Source organism: Canis lupus, chromosome 22 (assembly GCF_011100685.1).
Source record: "Canis lupus familiaris isolate Mischka breed German Shepherd chromosome 22, alternate assembly UU_Cfam_GSD_1.0, whole genome shotgun sequence".
NCBI classification, from domain to species: domain Eukaryota; kingdom Metazoa; phylum Chordata; class Mammalia; order Carnivora; family Canidae; genus Canis; species Canis lupus.
The window spans coordinates 37,032,372-37,055,341 of record NC_049243.1 but is presented as its reverse complement, the minus strand read 5'-3'; the positions used below and the strand labels follow the sequence as shown (position 1 = coordinate 37,055,341).

The 22,970-nt window shown below is 34.1% G+C and overlaps 1 long non-coding RNA gene across 1 annotated transcript in view; it reads left to right on the top strand.

Moving 5' to 3' along the window:
- The window catches only part of LOC111091758, a 154,892-nt gene extending 132,732 nt beyond the window's left edge, over nucleotides 1–22,160 (top strand). Inside the window, exons 4-5 of the long non-coding RNA XR_005376057.1 lie at nucleotides 17,674–17,751; nucleotides 22,006–22,160. This is a non-coding gene — a long non-coding RNA (uncharacterized LOC111091758). The remainder of the gene's footprint in view (nucleotides 1–17,673; nucleotides 17,752–22,005) is intronic.
- The last annotated feature ends 810 nt before the right edge of the window (nucleotides 22,161–22,970 follow it).

The following is a 22,970-nucleotide window of genomic DNA, read 5'->3' as shown; positions in this document are numbered from 1 at the left end:
AGAAAGTGAATAAAGTTTTCAAAAAGGTCACAGATAACTTTATTGGTAGAATTAAAATTCTGGTTTTATCTTTCTAATGGAATGCTCTGAGTACTACATAAATCGAACATTAAGTTGGTTAATTAATTAAACCAATTATAATTTTAAATGATAATTTGTGGCATCATTGTGTAAACTTTTCAAATGGAATTTTATGAAAAAGAATGGAGGATACTGAATATTTTTGAAGGCACCAATAAGGTAATCATAACAATAACAACAATTGTAACCATAATTAAAATTTGGAAGAAATATTTCAAAGTAATTGAGACTGATATAATGGCATTGCATGCATGCATATGGAACGAATCTGAAGAAGTCATTGCTATGAGTGGGGATTATCTCTAATGTATTAAAGTTCCAAATAATACCTGCAGAAATTAAAATAATTATCTTCCTTGTCTACCACCTCCAGGTGTGATTCACAATTTAATCATCATCATTTTATATTTATAGACTTTCAATTGTACATTTGCATCACAATCTGTTTTTTAATTTGTTTCATACAGTGTCACTTCAAGATAATTACAGTGTAATGCTAGCTTGGTAATCAAAATTGTAAATATGGCAAATAAGGATAACATAGGTTGTGTGTCTGGTGTTCAGTTGATAGTTTTCAATAGGGAAACTACAATTAAAAGCAATGAACCAATTTCAATATCTACAAGGCAGAGATTTTTCTAATAAATGGGGTAGTATAGCCTAGGATAAAACAGATATACATTTCTATGATCTAATGTTGAAGACAGTACCATCTCCTAATGCAATCATCCAAAATTCTAAAATTTGAATTTCTTTCTTATGATTAATCTTAAAGTCAGAGATTTTATCACAAGGTTTAAGTCGTCAAACTGACTCCTACTCTTTTTTTCCTGCATCTTCAGTACATTAAATAATTATATATGTTTTGTTGAATATATATGTACATATATAAATATTTAATATTTGGAATATTAAAAATTTACAGGTACATATCTAGATAATGTGTTCTTCTTGCCTATATAACTGGGACACTGTCACTTTTAACTGCCTATGTGTTTAGCTTTAGCTAAAATCATGGATGCCAAGGAAGACTATTTTTTGCTTTGTGGTCAGTGCTGCAGTTTGCAAAACATGACACTGTGACTGCCTATTAAGCCCCAAGTCAGCTCAAAGACCATGTTGAACAAAGCTACCTCCTCTGTTTGCTGCACAGCAGGTTGGTCCATGTAACATCTTTGCTAGTTATAGCTTTGTTGGGTTGTTTAAGTTCTGTTTGGAATGAGCTTTGAAAACTTGTCTTTGCTTGCTGATTTATATCCTCACTTGGTTCAAAGAGGTGATTGGTGTCTATGGCATAGGCAGCACATTTTTATCCACAGAATTGTCAATACGTTTGAGTGAAATATTTTGATTGAACCAGTAAGAGCTTTAGAATGTAGTTGTGTTGGACATATTGATTCATATATACATGCTGTCTGTTACAACATAGCTCTTATATTCTCCTCCTACATTGTTCATTTGTTCTGTAAGTAAGGGAGGTCAGAAATAAGCATTCTTATTTCACTTATCAAAATTGAAATGAATTCCAGTAGTCGAAGTCTTCAGCACTGCTGGAAATTGTTGGATCGGAAAGTTGGCTTTGTGTGGTGGACAAATCACACAACTTCTCTTTTCCTCAGGTTCTCAATCTGCCAAATGGATGAAATACAACATTAATATTAAAGAACAATAAATATCCTTAAAATGGGAGACACAGAATTCTGATTCATTTTATCTGATTTCATTCATTTTGCTGGTTTCATAATCAGATTATAATTAAGTAGTCATATGTTGGAAAGTATTTCAAAAATAAAAATATGGATTTATAAAAGGACACTTAAAATTATTAATGGGAAGTGATTATTTACTACAGGACCCAGCTATATGATATTTAGATATTATTTTTGATGGGTGCTTTTAGAATATTATTTGGTTTATAGAGTTAAATTAGCATAAGGTGTGAAAAATATTTTATTAAAATAGGCACAAACATCATTAACTTTTAGAAATAATGTACATATTGTATTAATTTAACCTAGAAAATCATCACATGGTTTATTGAACCATTAACATATATATAGGTTCCTGACATATGACATATATATAAGGTGAAATTTAATTCTGTAAGTAGTTGCCAAATTGTGTTAAAGTTGGTTGCCACAGCCTAAGTAATACCATACAAAGTTTATGTGAACAATATAAGATTTCATGAAGTATGCTGAGTTTATAAACACATTAAAGTCTTTATTCATGGTGCATTAATATTTTCTTTACTCAGAATAAGTATTTCAGACCATTTTATATAGACCACTGCAATTTCAGTTTGTTACATATGATCTAAGGTGATGAAAACTAGGATAATTCAAAATCATCAAATACAATAAAAACATATATTGTGTCATGCTGTCTACTGCTGAATGCTAAGCAGTGCGCAGCTGAAACAGTCTGTACAGTCTAGTTCACCCTTCTAATCAACATATAGGAAGCATATAGGTCAATACATAGGAAAATGTAAGAATGTAGACATGCAATCAATATTAAATGAATGCTATTCTCTTTTGAGTTTTCAAATACACCATTTATAGGGCACTGATATTCTTAGTCATTTTAATTCAGGGGACTGATACCACTGAAAGTTGTGTACATCTTAGCTAGCTATATTTGTACATTTATTTCAAGAAAGATTATTTTCAAGATGACTGACTGCTGGCATTGGTAGAATCTGTGCCCACGAAACAGACTTTCAAAACGAATACACACTAAAGTGGAATTAGACATTTGCCTAATGAGCATGGATCAGATAGTATATTGAATGATCAACAAGTTATATAAATCATAAATATATATACATATGCTTTTAGGAAGTAAGTCTATATGTCAAAATCTAACAACATTCTCAGAACTAGTAGAAAAGAACAACAATGCCAATTGTTTCACAGTTCACTTCTTTCTTGGCTGTTCTACCTGCATTGCACCTTGTCAACATTTCTAGAATAGTTAAGTTGTTCTAAAATTATTATGTGGTCCTTCTTCTCTAGCTAGAAAAGTAGAACATTGTAGTTAGAAAAAAGTAGAGGATTTAAACTGAAACAGGTCTTACACAATACTCATGTAGCTGCAGCATTGTATAAATGAGAATCTGAAACAGAAAACCTTAAAGTAATTTCTTTGAAATCATGCAGCTAGTTAGAAGGGGAATAAAATAAAATTGCTTATCACTTTATCTCACTATCAGCAAATAATACAATGTGGTCATTTTCTCTTTACTCTTGGTTAACTAGTGCTAAAGATTAGAAAATAAATACTGAAAAGGTTAACTTCGCAAGTTTTAACACTGAGTTCTTGTTTTAAAGTCTGTCCCAACCAAAACTTTTATGAATTCCCATGAAGTGGATGGTTTTGTTTCATAAGTTTTTTGATGCGTAACATTTTTGTATATTTTATGTGTTTATACATCTTCCTGTGGCATATGGATAGATTTGATAAAATTGTCAAAAGAAAAAAAATGACCTAAAAGGTTAAATTTCATAACATAAATTTACATAACATAAATTTCATAACATAAAACAAAGCATATAGACACATTAAAAAAGTTAATATGTATACATATAGGTAGAATGATTAATATAAAAATTACCTGTTTTTTAAAAAAAATATATGATAAGATTATGTATTTGGATTATAATTGAAGATGTATTTTTTGTTTATTTTTATGATTATAGGACCTCTATTGATTTTTTTATTAACCAAGGGTTACAGTATAATTGTTTAGCTTATTATATAAGTTTCCACTGGAGTTGGCCATTACCAATTCTTTATTTCCTGTGGCTGCTATAGCAAATTAGCACAAATTTGATGGCATAAAATAACAAAATTGTATTATCTTACAGTTTCAGAAGGCAGAAGTCCAAAACTGGTTTCACTTGGCTGAAATCAAGGAGACATCAGGGCTCTGCCCTACCTCCACCCCCACAGATGTTCTAGAGAATCCGTTCCTTAACCCTTTCAGTTTTTGGTATCTATAACCATTCCTTGATTTGTGGCTGCATCACCATAATTTCTGCCTTGGTGAGCACATTATCGTCTCCTCTGTGTGTGCCAAATATTTTCTCCCTCCCTCTTTCGACAATATATGTGATTACATTTAAAGAACACCAAGATATCTGGTAAAATCTCATCTCAAGATGAGATTAATCACATCTGCAAAGAACTTTTTGCCCCTAGAAGGTACTATTTACAGGTTTCAAGGATTAGGGCATGCATTTATTTTGGAGTGTCATTATTAAGCCTACTACACTGATTCTCCTTTGCTAGTACTTACTTTCCCACCAAGAGTATCTTACAGCTCAGCGATAGACAGGAAACCAATTATGGTTTTTTAACACATTGACCTCTTCCACTCTTCAGTGCCTTTGCACTTGTTATTCCATCTGTCTTCAATGCTCTTTCTCATGGCTCTTGACTGACTTAATTGCTTCATATCCTTCAGTCTAATTCAGCTTAAAACAAACAAAAAACAAAAACAAAATAGCAGCAAAATATTCCTTGCTCTAACTACATTATAATTGATTTTGGCCCGTGTTCTCTGTATATATTTCTGTATTTCATAACTTTGTATTTTAGATATTTGTTACTTCTTTATTTCCTGATCCACAAAGAATATAAAACTTTCTTTTTCATATCTGGTAGTTACTTTATTGCCTGACACACAGTAGGATAGCAGTAGTGTTTATTGATTGCATTATTGTGTAAATAGAGTTAACTTCATTTGTAGCAATGGTAATTTACTTTAAAATAGTATTCTGTCCAGGGCTCCTGGGTGGCTCAGTGATTGAGCCTCTACCTTTGGTCCTAGGGTCCTGGGATGGAGTCCCACATCAGGTTCCTTGCAGGGAGACTGCTTCTCCCTCTGCCTATGTCTCTGCCTCTCTCTGTGTCGCTCATGAATAAATAAATAAAATCGTTAAAAAAAACAGTATTCTGTCACTAGGGAAATAAGCTGAATTGCAAAGAGAAAACTAGAGTCACTAAGTTATCTAAAAATAAGAATTGGATTCTCTGTTAATACAATGGGTATTAAAAGCAAACTTTTCTAAAATTAAAATGAATAGCATAAAAAGTGTTTAAATATATTCTATTTTGGGATCATAACATTGTCTAGCTTATAAAAAAGAATTAATTCCTTATTAGAAAACTGACTATTTAAAATGAAATGTGTAATATATCCTAAAGAGGAATATGCCATTCATACATTTTAAGAAAACAAGTTTCTACACATTCTTTAACATATGAAAAGCAAAAACTCATAATACCATTCTATGGCACTTCATCCTAAAACCTTACTGATCATATGTTTACTTAAATCAACTTATAATCAAGAAAATGTATTCTAGACTAGTAAACTGGAAGAGGAGGATACAGAGCATGGTGAGATGTGGCTCCTATTCTTAAGGAGATTTTCATATAAAAAGGGAGATAAAAATAAATTAACAATATGTAAAAGAATTGGGTAAGTGATAGAAATGTTAAAATACACAATAGGAACACAGAATAGAAATCAAAGACCTGTGTGTGTGTGCATGCGTGTGTGCATGTGTGCATGCATTTGCATGCACACATGGACACACACATGAGATGGATGGTAAAGTTTGGTGAGGAGCTGAAGAATGATTGTAGCTTTTGGACTGCACCCAGAAGAAGCAATAGGAATCCACCAGGCAGTCAGTCAGAAAGGGATAACTTAGTAAAAAATACTAAGGAGTCAGACCAGTTCAGAGATATGCAAGTAATCTAGATTATTCAGAGCAAAGATTCTCAAATTTGACTAATATATCAAACTGGGATAAACAGAAAAGAAATCTTGCATGCCTGGGTGACTCAGTCAGTTCAGCATCTGACTATTGATTTCGGCTTAGGTCATGATCTCAGGTTCCTGGGATTAGGCCCTACATCATACTCTGCACTGCATGGAACCAGCTTGAAATTCTCTCTCCCTCTTCCCTCCCCCATGTTCTCTCCCTCAAAAAAAAAAAAAAAAAAAAAAAAAAAAGAAATCTTATATAATTCCCATTGATATATTCCAAAGTGTATTGTTACTTAATATCTATAAATACATATCATTTTAAACATCTTACATATACATTATTATGAAGCTATAAAATTAATGCAAATTTATAAATTGTGTTTAATGAAAACTATAAAATTAATAGGAATAAAATTAATTTATTAATTTTATTAATTAAATTAATAATTTAATTAGTGTCCTGCTAGAATTCAGTTCTGTGTTAAATTTTAAATATTTAACCTTAACTTTACTAATACAGAAAATGTCTGTTCTCAGAAAGTAGAAATGCATGGAATAACTGCACATTTATTTTTGGAAAGATCAGGATAAGCAACTCTTCAATTTTATAAAATTTCTGCTCAGTGATTATTAGTTAAATGCCAATTTTAAATGAATGCTATTTGAGGATAATATTTAAATTGTGGGAACATTTAACTTGACTTAAATGGTAGGTAAGTCAATGCGATTAATCCTGAAACTGGAAAAAATGAGGTCATACCTTAGACTCATATTGGCCACTGGAATTATCTGATCCAAAGCATTTTGAAAATAACCGATTAATCACACCTTTCTCCGCAAATTTTGAGACAAAGAAGAAACCGATATACCAGCCAGCAAGAGCTAAAAACACCCTTTTAATTACCAATAACAACAACAACAAAAATTGGAAAACGTGGTTTGGCTCTGAGTCCAAATTTGCCACCTTACTAATATTATATCCTCATAAGTGTAGACACTGTAAACAGCATATATGAAGATTGTAGAGCTGACAATTAGAATCAGCCAGTATTAATTCATATCTTGGTCATATACCACAGTCCAATCAGCACCCAGAGTCAGAATGAAAAGCCACTCAAGAATAGTAATTTAATAATCAATGGAACACATCATTGTTAACAGTACAGAAGGCAAAAACCTTTGTGGCCACATTAATAGTCACAGGAAAAACTATTTGGTAAAGTCCAATTTTTCATGATAAAATGATAACAAAAAACATTCAAAAAACTAGGAATAAATTGGACTTTGCTCATACTGAGAAAGAACATCTTACTACTTTTATTCAACATTTCTGCTAGAAGTTCTATCCAGAATAATATGGCAAAAGGAGGAAATAAAAGACATCCAGATTGGAAAAAAAAAAAAAAAAGAAGTGAAACTATCTTTATTTGCAGATGGAATGACCTGGTATATAGACACCCTCAGGAATCTACAAAAGAACTGTTAGAACTTATAAAATAAGTTCAGCAACATTACAAGATAAAAGATTGATATACAAAATAATGTATATTTGTATATAATAAGTGAATAATCTAAAAGTGAAATTAAGGCAACAGTTCCATTAAACATCAAAGACATCAAAAGAATAAAATACTTAGTAAATTTCACAAAAAAGTTCAAGACTTATACAATGAATATTGCAAAATATATTTGAACAAAATCACAATATAACTAAATAAATAGAAGGACATATCAAAGTCATGTATTTAAAGACTTAATATTGTCACAATTGCATACTGCTCAAATTGATCTGTGAATTCAATGCATCCCTTATCATAATCCCAGGTGGCTTTTATGCAAAAATTGGTAAACTAATGCTGAAGTTCCTGTGGAAATACAAAGCTCCCAGAATAGCCAAAACAATGCTGAAAAGAATAGAGTTGGAAGACTCACATTCTCTGATTCCAAAGCTTACTATAAAACAATAATCAAGACAGTGTGGTACCAGCACAAGGATTGACATATAGACCAATAAGCTGGAACTGATAGTTCAGAGATAAACCCTTATGTTTATAGTCAATTGGTTTTTGCCAACAGTGTCAAGATAACTAAAAGAGGAAATGATTTTTTTTAACATTATGGTGCTGAGATAATTAGATATCCACACAACAGAATGAAGTTGGTCCCCTACCTCATACAACACACACACACAGAAGAAAAGAAAAGAAACAAAGAAAGATAGAAGAGAAAGGAAAAAGTGAATCACAGCCCTAGATATAATAACTAAAACTGGTAAACTTTTATATGAAACCATAGAAGCATATTGTATCAGGCAGTTTTTTTATATAAGATGTCAAAACATAAGTGACACAATAAAATAAAAAATGACACAGTAAAACCAGAGTTAAGACACCTCACCAAAGAAGATATACAGGTATCAAATAAGTATGTTAAAAGATGTTTCACACCATATGCCCTCAGGAAAATGCAAATTAAAACAACGATAAAATAGCACTGCACAACTATTAGAATCATCAAAATCCAGAACATTGACAACACCAAATGCTGGTGAAGATGTGGAGTAACAGATACTCTCTCGCTTATCATTGGCAGGAATAAAAAATGATATAGTCACTTTGGTGGTTTATTATAAAGCTAAATATTCAATCATATGATCCAGATTGTGCTCCTTGGTATTTGTGCAAAGAACTTGAAAACTGATAACTGCACAAAAACCAGCACATGGATATTTACCAGCTTTAGTGTCAAACTTTGAAAACCAATCAAGTTGTTCTTCAGTAGGTGAAATGAATAAATTGTGGCACATTCAGACAATGAATATTATTTATTGCTAAAAGGATATGAGCTATCAAGCCATGAAATGTCATGAACTTTAATGCATGTTACTCATGAAAAAAAAAAAAAAACAACCAATCTGAAAAGGCTACATAATGTATAATTCCAACTATAAGACATTCTGAAAAAGGAAAATTTTAAAATAGCAAAAAGATGACTGGTTGCCAGGGTTAGAGAGATGGGAAGGGTGAATGGGGGCAGATTTATTTAGGGCACTGAAAATACTCTGTATGATACTGTAATGATGCATATGTGTCACTATGTTTACCCAAATTGATAGAATGTACAACACCAAGAGTGAACCCTTATGTAAACTATAGACTTTGGATAATTATCATATAAATGTAGGTCCATCAATTGTAACAGAAGTCCCACTCTGGTGGGAGATAGGAATTATAGGGGGGCTATGGATGTGCAGGAGTAGGGAGTATTTGGAAAATCTCTGCACCTTCCTCTCCATTTTGGTATAATTAAAACTTCTAAAATGAAATCTTAGAAAAATCTTAACTCTGTATCTCATTTCAGCTTTTAAATAAAATGTAGGTAAATTAAATTCCCAAACAAAAAAAGAAAAAATCTTAAAAGAGAATAAGTATTTTATATTTAAAAATAAAATAAAATATTTTAAAGTCATGCATTTTGGAGAAGAGACTGGCTAAAGTAGGATCTCTCTAGCAAGGAGGAAACAAGTAGGAAATTGACAAAACAGTGATAGATTAGTAAAAATGTCTACATACATTTAAAAAGTCTCATAATACAAAACTCTATTATTTTAATTGTCTATTGAAAACAGATTCCTAAGTATGATACAAGATTTAAAGGTTTTCTTTAATAGTGATAAAGGCCATCCCAGTAAAATGCATAATAGTTAAATTAATATTTTTGAGGAGTGCCATGCTTTTAGAGAAGAAATATATTCATACATATAGAGAATGTGAACTGTATGAATACATTTGAGGGGAAGAAATCAGTTTTAAACAATAGAATGCTGAGGTGTCTGGGAGGCTTAGTCACTTAAGTGACAGACTCTTGATTGCTACCCAGGTCATGATCTCAGGGTCTTTAGTTAGAGCCCAGCTTTTGGCTTTTCTGACTCCCGTGCTGGGTGTGGAGCCTACTTAAGAAGATCCTCTCTCAGAGAAGAGGCAAGATGGTGGAAGAGTAAGGGACCTTGTTTCATCTGGTCCCTTGAATTTAGCTAGTGACTATCAAATCATTCTGAACACCAATGAATTCAACCTAAGATGAATTGCTGGAACTATACAAGTAGAACCACTTTCTGCAAGGTAGGAGGTGCAGAGAAGTGAATCTGAAGCAGTATATCTGAAGATAAATGGTGGGGGGAGAGGGTAGCCACCGTAAGCTGGCTATAGGAAAGTGATATAGCCCCAGAATGCAAAATCGGAACCCTTAGAAATCTACTCCAGTGAGAGACATCTCTACCTGAAAGGTGCTCAAGTGGTGAAATGGGGGCAGAATTCTTGTTGGGACAGTGTGGTCTCAGGATCCCTGGAGTCACAGAAAGAACAAGGGTGCCTGAGTGGGTAGAGTTCCCAAGTATTGAAGCAGGGCAACTGGTTATGGACAGTGAGCCTAGGGTGGGGTGGGGGGGGAGGGGGCTTTTCCATAAAGTTTGGTTTTCCAAAAACCTGGAGTCATGGCCTAGTTGGGTGACTGCTCTCCAGGTGGAGACCCTGCAAAGGACTGAAATACAGGAACCCTCTACCTTCCCCTCGGAGGGGCAAAGCAGTTGCATGTACAAGGCTACCAGTCTCCTTGCCAGGGCCCTGTAAGTGCAGAAATAGGGGAACCTCCACGTTCTCCCAGGAGGATTGGTGTGGGCAGGCACCATAGGAGTCTGCAGAGTTTGACACACACAAAACTGAAGACTGAAGAGTTTACTGAAAAGAGGATACTTCGATTTTTCCACTCTGAGGCCAGATATCAGAGCATGGGCATGACCATTTTTGTTTTGGTTCTCTAAAGAAGTACAGAAAGCCTTCAGGGAACAAAAGCCCCAAAAAGCAACCAGGAACATCTTACACTGAACCCAGCCGCTGGCAAGGGGTGGTGCAATTCTGCCCCAACAAAAACACCTGAGAATCAGTGCAGCAGGCCTCTCCTCTAGAAGACCAGCTGGAGGAACAGATGAACTGGAAGTTTATGGACCTAACAACACTGCAAAACTCCAGTGCTAGGGGGAAAAGTATATAGAATTCAAGTTTTTTTTCCTCATTATTTATCTTTCAGTTTAAATATTCTATTTCTTGTTTTTTCCTTTTTAAACTAGTTTCTGGTTTTATCAACTCTTTGTTTTGAAGTCTTTTTTAACTTCCATTTTTTACATTTAGATTTTATTAATATATTCTTCTTTTTTGGCTTCTTTTCACTCTATTCAATTTTATTCTTGCATATATATGTTTTGCTTTCTTTAAAATTTTGGAAGTTAGTGTCCTCTAACACACAGACCAAAATACACTGAGGATCAAGTGGAACACCTTGTTTTGTCCAGCCTGTGAGATTATATTCTCCCCCCTTCCTTTTTTTTTTTTCTCATTTTTCTTTCCCTTTTTTTCTTTTCCTTTTCTTTAAGTTTTTGGTTTCTGACCTCTTTCATTTATCTAGTGTGTATTTTGCTTGGGTCATGATTGATATTTTTTTTTATTTTGTTCACTCATTTATCTATTTTTCTCTGCACAAAATGACTAGAAGGAGGAATTCCTAACAAAAGAAAGAATCAGAGGCAACCTCTCTGCCACAAATCTAACCAATATGGATATAAATAAAGTGTCAGAACTGGAATTTGACAATTATAAAGTTATTAGCTGGACTTGAAAAAAGCATAAAAGATACTAGAGAATCTCTTAGTGCAGAAATGAGATCTAATCAGACTGAAATTAAAAATGCTCTGAGATGCAGAGCATCGGATTCTCTAACAGCTAGAGTAAATGAGGCAGAAGAGAGTAAGTGACATAGGAGAAAAGTTGATGGTAAGGAAGGAAGCTGAGGAGAAGAGATAAAAAACAACAAATGACCATGAGGGGAGGCGTCAAGGAATCAGCAATGCCATAAAATGAAAAAAAAAAAAAAATTAGAATTACTGGGGTCCCAGAGGGAGAAGAAGAAAGAGGGAGTGGACCAGAAGGTATATTTGAGCAATTAATAGCTGAGAACTTCCCTAAGCTAGGGAAAGAAATAGGCACTCAGTCCAAGATGTAGAAAGAACCCCTCCCCAAATCAACAAAAATAGATCAACACCTCAACATAAAATAGTGAAGACTGCAAATTTCAGAGGTAAAGAGAAAATCCTGAAATCAGCTTGAGACAAGAACTCCTTAACCTAGAGGGCTAGGAACATTACACTGTAGCAGACCTATCCACAGAGACCCAGCAGGCCAGAAAGGCTGGCATGCTATATTCAGGGTACTAAATGAAAAAAAATATGCAGCCAAGAATACTTTATCCAGCAAGGCTGTCATTCAAAATGGAAGGAGAGGTAAAGAGGTTCCAGGACAGACAGAAACTGAAAGAATATGTGACCATTAAACCAGCCCTGTGAGAAATATTAAGGGGGAATCCCCTTAAGTGAACAGAGAGCCTGAGAGTAACAGACCAGAAAGAAACAGAAAGAAATCTGAAGAAACAGGGACTTTACAGGTAATATAATGACACTAAATTGAAATGACACTAAGTTGAAAATAGATCTACCCTAGGACCCAACAATTGCACTACTAGATATTTACCCCAAAGATACAAATGCAGTGATTCAAAAGGGCACCTGTACTCCAATGTTCATAGCAGCTATGTGCACAATAGACAAATTGTGAAAAGAGCCAAGATGTCCATCTACAGATGAATAGATAAAGAAGATGTGGTATAAAAGTACAATGGAATATTACTCAGCCTTAAGAAAAGATGAATACTTATCATTTGCTTCAATATGGATGGAACTGGAGGGTATTATGGTAAGCCAAATAAGTATTTCAGACAAAGACATTTATCATATGGTTTCACTTATATGTGGAATATAAGAAAGAGCACAGAGGATCATAGAAGTAAGGGAGGGAAAATTGAATGGAAAGTCATCAGAGAGGGAGAAAAACCATAAGAAACTCTCAACCATAGGAAACAAACTGAGGGGTGCTGGAGGTGAGGTGGGTTGAGGGAATGGGGTAACTGGGTGATGGACATTAAAAAGGGCATGTGTTGTGATGAGCACTGGGTGTTATATGCAACTGATGAATTACTGAACACTACATCGGAAACTAAGTATGTACTAGATGTTGGCTAATTTAATTAAAATTTTAAAAAAAGAAAGAAAGATGTTAGTTGAAAAAGAAAACATTCTCCCTTTCCCTCTGTCATTCATGCTTTCTTAAATAGATAATAGATAGATGATAGATAGATAGATAGATAGATAGATAGATAGATGATTGATAGATAGATAGATGATAGATAGATAGTAGAATGCATGAAGCAACATTTTTTTTTTGAAAAATAAATGCAGTTTACTCTTTTCCAGGCCTATTTCACAAATAAGATGTAAGTAAGTAGAAGTCTTACAGAATAATAGAGACAAAGGAATATTTGTACTTAAATGCTATTTGTTCATATGTTATCAAGGCCTCAAAAATACTGCTTTATTTCAAATTAGATCCCATATGAAATGTTGTTTATATCATTAACGTGCTCAGGAAGCATTTATGTAATGAAACTTATGTTTCATTACATTGTCATGAATTATGCATTTGTGGCTCTAATTCTTTATGTTTTTATTATACTAAGTAGAAGATTGAGGCAGACACATTAAGGATATTTTAAAATCACATTTGATAAGGAAACATTAATACTAAAGTTTGAGAACTATTTTCAGGATGATACATTTTACTGTGAAAATATGGGAAAGAAAAGCTAATAAATTTTAATAGAACTAATTATTATTCATTGTGAGCATACAGTATTTCTTAATTTAAATTTTACTGATTTTATTAGCTGGTTCATTAAATGCAAATTTTCACTTGTAACAACCAAAATGAATTAGTGACTTATTCATTTTGTTATACTGCGAATTCACATAAAATCTCTGTAAAAAATCTTTTGCCTGCCTGGTACCTTTGGCATTGATATGTCTCTTCACAAAAACTCAGAATATGCTCTGAGTTTCCATAGGGAAAATAAACATCTCATATTTCAACATTTTCTATCAAATGCTTGGAGTCCTTATGTTAAAAACACATCTAAACCTGATAAGCATTTGACTAATGTATTTCAGAGTGCGATGTATAAAACTTTTGATATGCTTCCACTGTATTGTAACTGAAGTTGATATGTTTTCTCCAAACACTAAAAAAGATACAAATCTGTTTTTTCTTTTGGAATTGAAGTACAGCAGAGTTGAATTGCCTATGATAAAAGCCAAGCCATAAACTCACGTGTGGCTATCCTCAGACAGCACAAGCTTTCTCATTTTCTTGTTTATCAGGCTCCGTTCGTTTCATTTTAAAATTCTCAAGCTATGGATCATCTCTCTGCTCTTTGGGGAGACTATTCCACCACCTAATACAGTTCACTAGTTATGTCAAAGCCCAGCTTTACTTGCTGGAAATCAGAGTAGAGTAGAATTTCCTTCTAACAGAAGGGCCATTTGACTCATTTTATTATTTTTATTACTGAACACCATAGTGAACTAGCCAGTTGACTGTGCTTTGAAAGACATGGGCCTGCCCTAAGGACTCACATGTCAGCAAATGATCCCTTTCCTCTGCCTGACTCGCACAGCAAAGGACAGAGAATGCAATCATCTTGATCAATGAACCTGAGTAAAAGCAGAAGAGGCAGGACACTAATCAAATAAGTGGATCTGCTGAGGCTAATCCTTCAACTGCAAACTTTGTTTCTTGAGGGCCCACTGGAGATAAGCAGAGAATAGAAAGCTAGACGGTGTGCTGTACTTGCATGCCTCAGAGAGGCCCTCTGCAGTGACATTTCCATTTAGTCACCTTGGGAATACAATGTAGTGTCACTGACCTAGAAATGTATATTCTGCTTTGGATGTACTTCCACATACCATTTTGCTATTGTCCGCAGCCTTTAGGTCATAAAATATCATACCTGTAATTACAAGCATCATCACAGAGAGGAATAAGCAGAAAAAAAATTGAAAATAATTAGTCTTCATAAGGTTCCTCCTATATTATTCTTCATAGATTGTACAATTTAATGTAAAGAATCACTCTGGGCAAAGAATTGGAATTAAGATTTAAAATGTGACACTGAAAGCTACATCACCTTGAGAAAAAGACATTTCACCTCCCAACACTTCAAATGTATCTGTAAAACAGTAACTACTTCAACGGATTGTTGTGAAGTATATTTGGAATAATGTATTTAAAAATGCCATAGAGTACAGGTAGCAAATGCTATACTAAAATTTTCTCTTCACTTTAAAAACAATTACTGAAATTCCAATCCCAATTGAAAATGTTAAGGACTTCTACATAGTGTTTGGGGAAAAAAATAAAGAAAGAAGAAGAAAGAAAGAAGAAAGAAAGAAAGAAAGAAAGAGAGGGAGGGAGGGAGGGAGGGAGGGAGGGAGGAAGGAAGGAAGGAAGGAAGGAAGGAAGGAAGGAAGGAAGGAAGGAAGGAAGGAAAGGAAAGGGAAGAAAAGTGTGACTTATTTTGCAAAAATGAAGTAAACTTTCACTGAGCTTATGAGGTCATTTTCATGAATGGCCAGAGTGGGCAAATTATTTAATGGAAAGAAGGAGATATTCTGCCAAATAGTATAAATATTTGTTTTACGTATTAAACATTAAATAATTTCTTTGAAATTCCTTTCCAACACTAGTTTAAACCTTTTGTCTCATTTTTTTTCATTAGTACCAGGTTCTCAGCTTCAAAATAGAAATTCCCTTTCAGGGCAGTCTGGGTGGCTCAAAGGTTTAGCGCCTGCCTCCGGCCCAGGTCGTGATCCTGGAGACACGGGATCGAGTCCCACATTGGGCTCTCTGCATGGAGCCTGCTTTTCTCTCTGTGTCTCTCATGAATAAATAAATAAAATCTATTAAAAAAATTCCCTTTTAAAAATGTTTAGTGAAATATCTAGCATATGCGTGAATATTTAAAGTATTAAGTATACTATATATTAAGAATACTTAAAATATGAATATGTGTGTGTAAATGTAGAGAACGGTTCTCACGAGTCAAGTTTATACCTAGAAAGAGAACTAATGAATGGACCTCAATGATAACACACAATGGGGAATATTTGAAAGGCAAGATTATACCAAGGAGAAAGGAGAGTTTGAGAAGTTGAGCCATAACGAGATCTCCCATAAAAAGAATATGTGCTGAGGTGCCATGTCACTATGTCTAAGAAACACACATACAGACACCACACACATACACATACATACCCCTTCCACGAGATTAATTAAGCATGGAGTGTGTGATGCAGAGGAGTCAGTATTGAGCAGAGAGCTCTGACAGCCAAAGTCAAGAGGAATATACAAAAGGTCAGTGATTTAGGACATATTTGTCTCCTCTCTCTCTCCTTGCCACCCTAAGGCATTGAAAGAGTCATTCCTTGAAGGAGAAAGAAGGGCAGCCTAGTTGGCTCACAGGTTTAGCACTGCCTTCAGCCCAGGGCGTGATCCTGAAGACCCGGGATCGAGTCCCCCATCCGGCTCCCTGCATGGAGCCTGCTTCTCCCTCTGCCTGTGTCTCTGCCTCTCTCTCTCTCTCTCTCTGTGTCTCTCATGAATAAATAAATAAAATCTTTACAAACAAAAACAAAAAAAAATAAGGAGAAAGAAAAAATGTATTTTAGAGTCAAGCTCTCCACCCATCAACTCCAAATATAGAGCATGTTGTGTGAGATGACTGAAGCCCTCATCTCAGGTACAATAGTTAAGATGAGGTTCAAAAAACTTAATAATCAACATTAATAATATGTTAATGTACATTTAAATCCTACACTAATTCAAAAAATCATGATGAAGAAAATAATGAAAATTTTAAATGAAGACCCATTCAGTTAAGAGTCCCAGATTCAAGGCCATGATATTCTGATAGGGACTGACTGCATCCACATTACCAAAAGGTATTCGAGCACATGTAATGTCATTATGTACTTTTAAAAACATTTAATACTAATAAATATATGTTAAAAACACTGTCAGAGGAAAATATGATAAACAAGGTTTATTTTAACTTCATATAATTCAATAGTCCTTTGGGGATTTGGGCAAGCAGAGGTAAGCATAGTGGACCTGCTGTCTTAATTTTAGCAACTTCTTTTCTGGAGTTCATCCACAAGCCTTCCTTCAATATCACAAAAGATATTTGCTTTTTGCTCCCTTCTATGTTGTCCTCTGTCATTTTTATTACCAGTGTGATGCTGTTTAAGAGGCTATCATAAACATTTTTAAAATAAATTGTTCTCCTTTTTGCTTATCTAATATTCAGACATAATTATATTTTATTTATTTAATAACAGTGCTGGAGGACAGCTGTTTCAATGGTTTTCTTTCCTACATACGTTAGCCCAGCTGATATCTGTTGAGATTTATTGGCTTAATTAATTATAGCTTGGACACCATGAAAGTCTTTGGAGTCACAAGAAAGCTTGATTTTCTTTGGAACTCTGGTAAGCATGGAAAACTAAATATTATGAGATTATTATGTGTATATGCACGTGTGTATATATAAATATAACAAAATATATACCATGTAATTATATCGATGGTTAAAAATTATAAAATATGGTTTATGCTAAAGGCTGAGTTTTTCTTTTTCATTCTTATCAGTTTCCTGCAGAATGTTTGCAATGTGCCAGCAGGTTGTACAAAAGAAAGGTGAAGCTAAGCTATTTCATGAACTCTCAAAACATGACTCTGTGAAATCTTTTGTCAGTAAGCCAACCTTCAATTAATCACGATGTCTGAGAGTCCTCTAACATCTAACATTATTTCCAGGTATGACAACTTTAAAGACAACCCTTCGAGGGCAATTCCCGTCTGCTATTTCAATACTTCTGAAGCCTTGACAAAAAAGTAGGTGATAGATACAAAGACCTTTCAAACTAATGTGCTTGCTTTTCTGGTTCCTGTAATGAAAACTATTTTTATGTGACTATCAATCAATTAACTTAGATGAGAAGATACTTAATTATACAGGAATGGAAGAAATGAAAACATCTTCCTTTCCTTAGGGGAAAAAAATGACTTTTTCCCCTCAAAGTTACAAGTTGTATATGTTTCATTTCTTTGATTTCTGCTAAAAAGATGAGCTATAAATCTTTGGGTATATATACTCTCAGTTAAATAAGCAAAACCGTAATTTTAAGTCATGCCTTTCTCTGAAAGGAAGTTTCCAGTTAATATTCTTGTTTAACTCTAAAGATCCAGAATAGAAGTAAGATGTTGAAGGGTCACCATAGTAGTCACATTAGACTCAAGATTTGACCTGACCCATGTCTATGAAAAAGCACAAGAATAAGAAAATAAGACTTAGCACTCTTCCTTTCTGTTTTTTTTTTTTTTTCCTGAGGAAAAAATTTGCAGTTGTATTAATTTTTAATGATGACCTTCTGCAACTATATTTCCTTGAAGACCACATTTAATAATAGTGACTTACATTAAAAATTCCACAACCAAACATTATATATATAACTATATTTTATAATTATTTTATTTAAGAAATAAATTTTGTGATTTTCAGTCCTACTGTGGTTATGAATCAGTTGTGAATAATTGAAAAAATACAGTAATATACAATCTACATTTCTGCAAAATATAATTCTAAAATAATTTGTTAACCATTTTCAGTTACTAATTAAATATGCACAAAAAATAAAAAATATACAAATGAAAGCAAAATTCTAGTTTTTTTAAGAGAGAGAGAGAGCAAGCACAAGGTGGGATACAGAGGAGGGGCAGAGGGAGAGGGAGAGAGAGAGAGGGAATTCCAAATTTCAAGCAGTTTCCATGTTCAGCAGGAAGCCTGATATAGGGCTTGATCTCACGACCCTGAGATCATGACCTGAACTAAAATCAAGAGTCGGACATGACTGACTAAGCCACCCAGGTACCCAAAGACAACATTTTAAAAAATACTGGCATCAGTGTCAAATTACACAACATTCTTATATGAACACTAATTAAAACCAACCTCTGTATTAACCTAAATTTGACTTATTTTAGTATCTCAAAGGTTTTCTAGAAGTAGCTAATAAAGCCAGAATTTTTTTATTAAATATACGCAACTTGTTGATAAAATTTGTGAGCACTATTATTAAGTGGAAAGAAACCTGTCCTCAAAACTTACATATATTTTATGTGTCAGAGAAGATGGAGTAGATATATTTTTTCCCATTTCTTACATGAAGTGCAACTAAAAACCCTGGATAGGTGACATATTTTCCCTCAATGCAACAAGTTGTGTGTGCTGCATCTCTCTTGTTTTCTGATTTCTTTTTGCTTCGTGCATTCTGGACTTGGAGCTAAAGAAACTGACAACCTAGAAATGTCAATTGATATGCACAATAAAAGCCCCAACAAGAGCCTGTTCTGTCAGACAATAGACCAGGAAAAATAGCATCATAGCATGACAGACAACTTTTAGAAAATAACCGCTTGTGGCAGCCAAAGCCACAGCCAAAACAAAAACAAAAACAATCCTGTGGCTTCTCACTCATCTATACCTGCAAAGGTTAAGTGGGGTCCCTAGACTGGCGAAGCGGTAATAAGGCCTCACTATCCCACCAAGGCAGTGTCACAGTGGGCAAGTGAGGACCTGAGATTTTCATTCCAGACACCCTGTTGTCAGAAGAGACAATACCGGGAGCGTGGATTGTTGTGCTGCAGTAGCAGTAGCAACACATCCCCTCTTTCCACAGCTGATGCTGTTAGAAGTGGCTGCATGTAGAATTCAAACTTTTACCATTTCCAAGTGCTAGAAAGCTGCCCTCACTGTAGTGTCATGGAAACCACGTGGGAAACTGGAGTGTCCACCTGCACCAGCATTAAGGAATAGCAACACCCACCTCAGGTATCAAGTGGGGTATCTGGATTTCTACCTCCACTTGTCTGGTAATGGGACAGTATCCCAGCCCTTTACTCACCAGAATGGTGTCAGAGAGAACCAGTTAAAGAGAACCTATGAGTCTAGCTCCTATGAGTCTGGACACAATACAAAAATATCTAGGTTTCAATAACTAATTCTTTTTTCATGCAAGGACAAGGAAGACATTCTAATAAGTATATTTTTAAAAAGATATTCAATAGGTGCCATTACTGCAATAGCAGAGATGTTAAAATTATGTGAGACATATTTTAATGTAGCCATGTTAAAAATGGTCAGCTCCAGTGATCAGTTATGAACACAGTCGAAACAAATGTAAAAGTAAAAATACACAACAAAGAAATAGAAGACATAGGGATGAAACAAATGGAAATTTTAAAACTAAAAAAAAAAAAAAAAAATAGCCCAAACAAATAAATTAACAAAAACACCTCTGTGAATGGGCTTGACAGCTAGAAAGCAAAAGAGAGGATACAGGAAATAATGAACTTAAAAATGGAATGACAGGGATGTCTGGGTGGCTCAGCGGTTGAATGTCTGCCTTTGGCTCAGCGCGTGATCCTGGAGTCCCGGGATCAAGTCCCATATCAGGCTTCCTGCATGGAGCCTGCTTCTCCCTCTTTCTTATGCTTCTGCCTCTCTCTCTCTCTCTCTCTCTCTCTCTCCCTCTCTCTGTGTCTGTCATGAATAAATAAGTACAAAAAAAATTAAAATGGAATGACTCAATCTGAATGACAAATAAAAGAAAAAAGACTGGAAAAAAATGAACAAAGCTTCAGGGATCTGTGGGTCTATGACAAAAGGGCTACATTTGTGTAACGAAGCTCCATGTGTTGGCATTATATTCAACTTTGGATATCTTTATATTCAAGCATTAAGAGCATATTCAATTAGAGTAGTCAAAATCTCAAAACTCTCGTGAACTACTTTGAAATATCCTGTCTCTAAATGTAAAACTTGGCATAGAAAATATATTATTTTAGGTTTACACTTTGCCAAAACACACACTTGCTTCCTGGTCCAAAAACTTCCCCTGAGCCCAACAAATCTATCATGATAAGAATAATTTACTCAACTCAGTGCAACTGATCTTTATTAAGTACCTATGAGGGGCCAGACCCTCTGTATTTGGCATCTGTTCTCCCTTCCTGGCACAGATTTCTTTTACCTAGGCCACATGGCAAACTCCCATTCTTCCATAAAATTCAGTCCAAATACAGTCTTTATAGACCCTCTCAAAAACATATGTGTGTTCTTCAGTTTTACTTCCAGTTTAATACATTATGCACTGATTTCTGCCATCCTAATTAAACAGTATGCTCTCAGAAGCCAGGACTCTCTCTTCTCTGTCTTTTCTATTCCAGTTGCATTGAAGTATCTTCTGTCACAAAATTTATTCATAATTATCTGTTGCATAAATAAGTGGACCAATGTATTCAGATATGCATCAGATATTTTTTTATTGCCTATTGTGACCAGGCATAGTAATATACCCAAGGTGAATGAATGAATGATGTTACTCATTATTCTAAAGAATTCAAATTTTAGTGTAGAAAACATACCATTAGAGTACAGAAGTAACTATTCTAGACAATGAGCTCTATACAAACCCCATGTTGTTGGAAGGTTTTAAGAGTAGGCATAATTCTGAGTCTTTGTATCCCAGGAAGCCACACATCTCACAGTACTCTAGAGTATATGGTATTTTACGTTTTTTAGTAAAGGAAAGACAAACATTTTTGCAATACTGACTATGTAACTGCCCTATCCCCTTTCGAGAAATAACACAAGTCATGTTTTAACTACTTGACTAAATTGTCTTGCTAGTACACATCACAGGGCTCAGGATATAGTTAATTCTCAATAAATACTCTGTTGAAAAAAAAAGGTTAAATAAATGGTCAAATTAGTGGCCTTCAAACTCTTACCCTATGAAAATCCTTCCTGAATATATGTATATTTTAAATATAAAATGCACATCTCCTACTACAACAAGATATCAATGCTTTTAAAAAAATACAAAAAAATAATTTTGTAAACATAAAATAAGCAATGTTTATATAATAACTTGTATTTATTATTAATGATAAATAATTTAAAAGTCTGTGATTTAATTTAATTAATATCAAAACTTATAGTATCTTTAAGAAATATCTTAGTTATTAAACAGTAAAAAATAGTACCTTGAACACAGAAGAATTTTATTTTTTTCCTGTTTTAAACAGCATAAAAATAAGAAGTCCACAACTATTCCATCTTTTCAAGTATGTTTTCAAGGACCACTATCCTGTCTTCCTAATCTGTTATTTTCAATGTAAGACTTTCATGTTTATGTTCACACAATGGCTGCTACACCTTTCATACTCATCTGTCATCTAGGCAAGAGGTAAAATCAGTGTGAGGGGGGTACAAAAGCAAAGATTGAAGAGGCATGTCCTTAAATTTTTTTCCAGCATAGCTACTGCTTGTATTTCTATGGTTACAACTGTGTCACAAGTCTAAGAAACAGGTTACTCTTGGAAAACATTTTGGCTTAATCTGTAGTATAGTAGAGTAAGGAGGTGCAAAGGGAATATACTAAATGGCTTTTGTCTAAATATGCCAGTTTCTGGTTTGACTAGTATAGGTCAAAGTGGTAGTCACTAAGGACTAAAAAAAAATATCAATATATTGAAATCAGGAAAATAGTTTGAATGGATTTATTAACTATGTCATCTTCCCTTAATGCTGTCCTTCTGAAAACTAATTGGAAATATCATTTAAAAAAAAATGTTGGTATGGGTCTAAAGCCAATTGAAATTTTGATTTCAAAAATGTAAAACAAGAAAAAAAAACTGTTACTAAATTTCCTATGCAAGTAATAGGAGATTTTGTATAGTCAGATATTCCATATAATTATGCCAACATTCCTAAGCCTTTGGTTTACGAATGTTCTTTCCTTAGTACAGTACAATGAAAATGAACAAAGACTGGTGGCACTATCTTCAAACCTTCAACATAGCAAAATTCCCACATTTCCTCCTGGATACTAATTTATTGAAGTTGGCAGTTAGTGAGGCAGAGTATATCTATAGGTTAAATGTTAGAAGAGAGAATGCTCTTGTTTTTGGTAAAGTTGCACATAAATAGAACTTGAATGGTTGTTTGTTGCATCCTTATAGATATTCTTGTGCACTTCCTTGCTATAAGC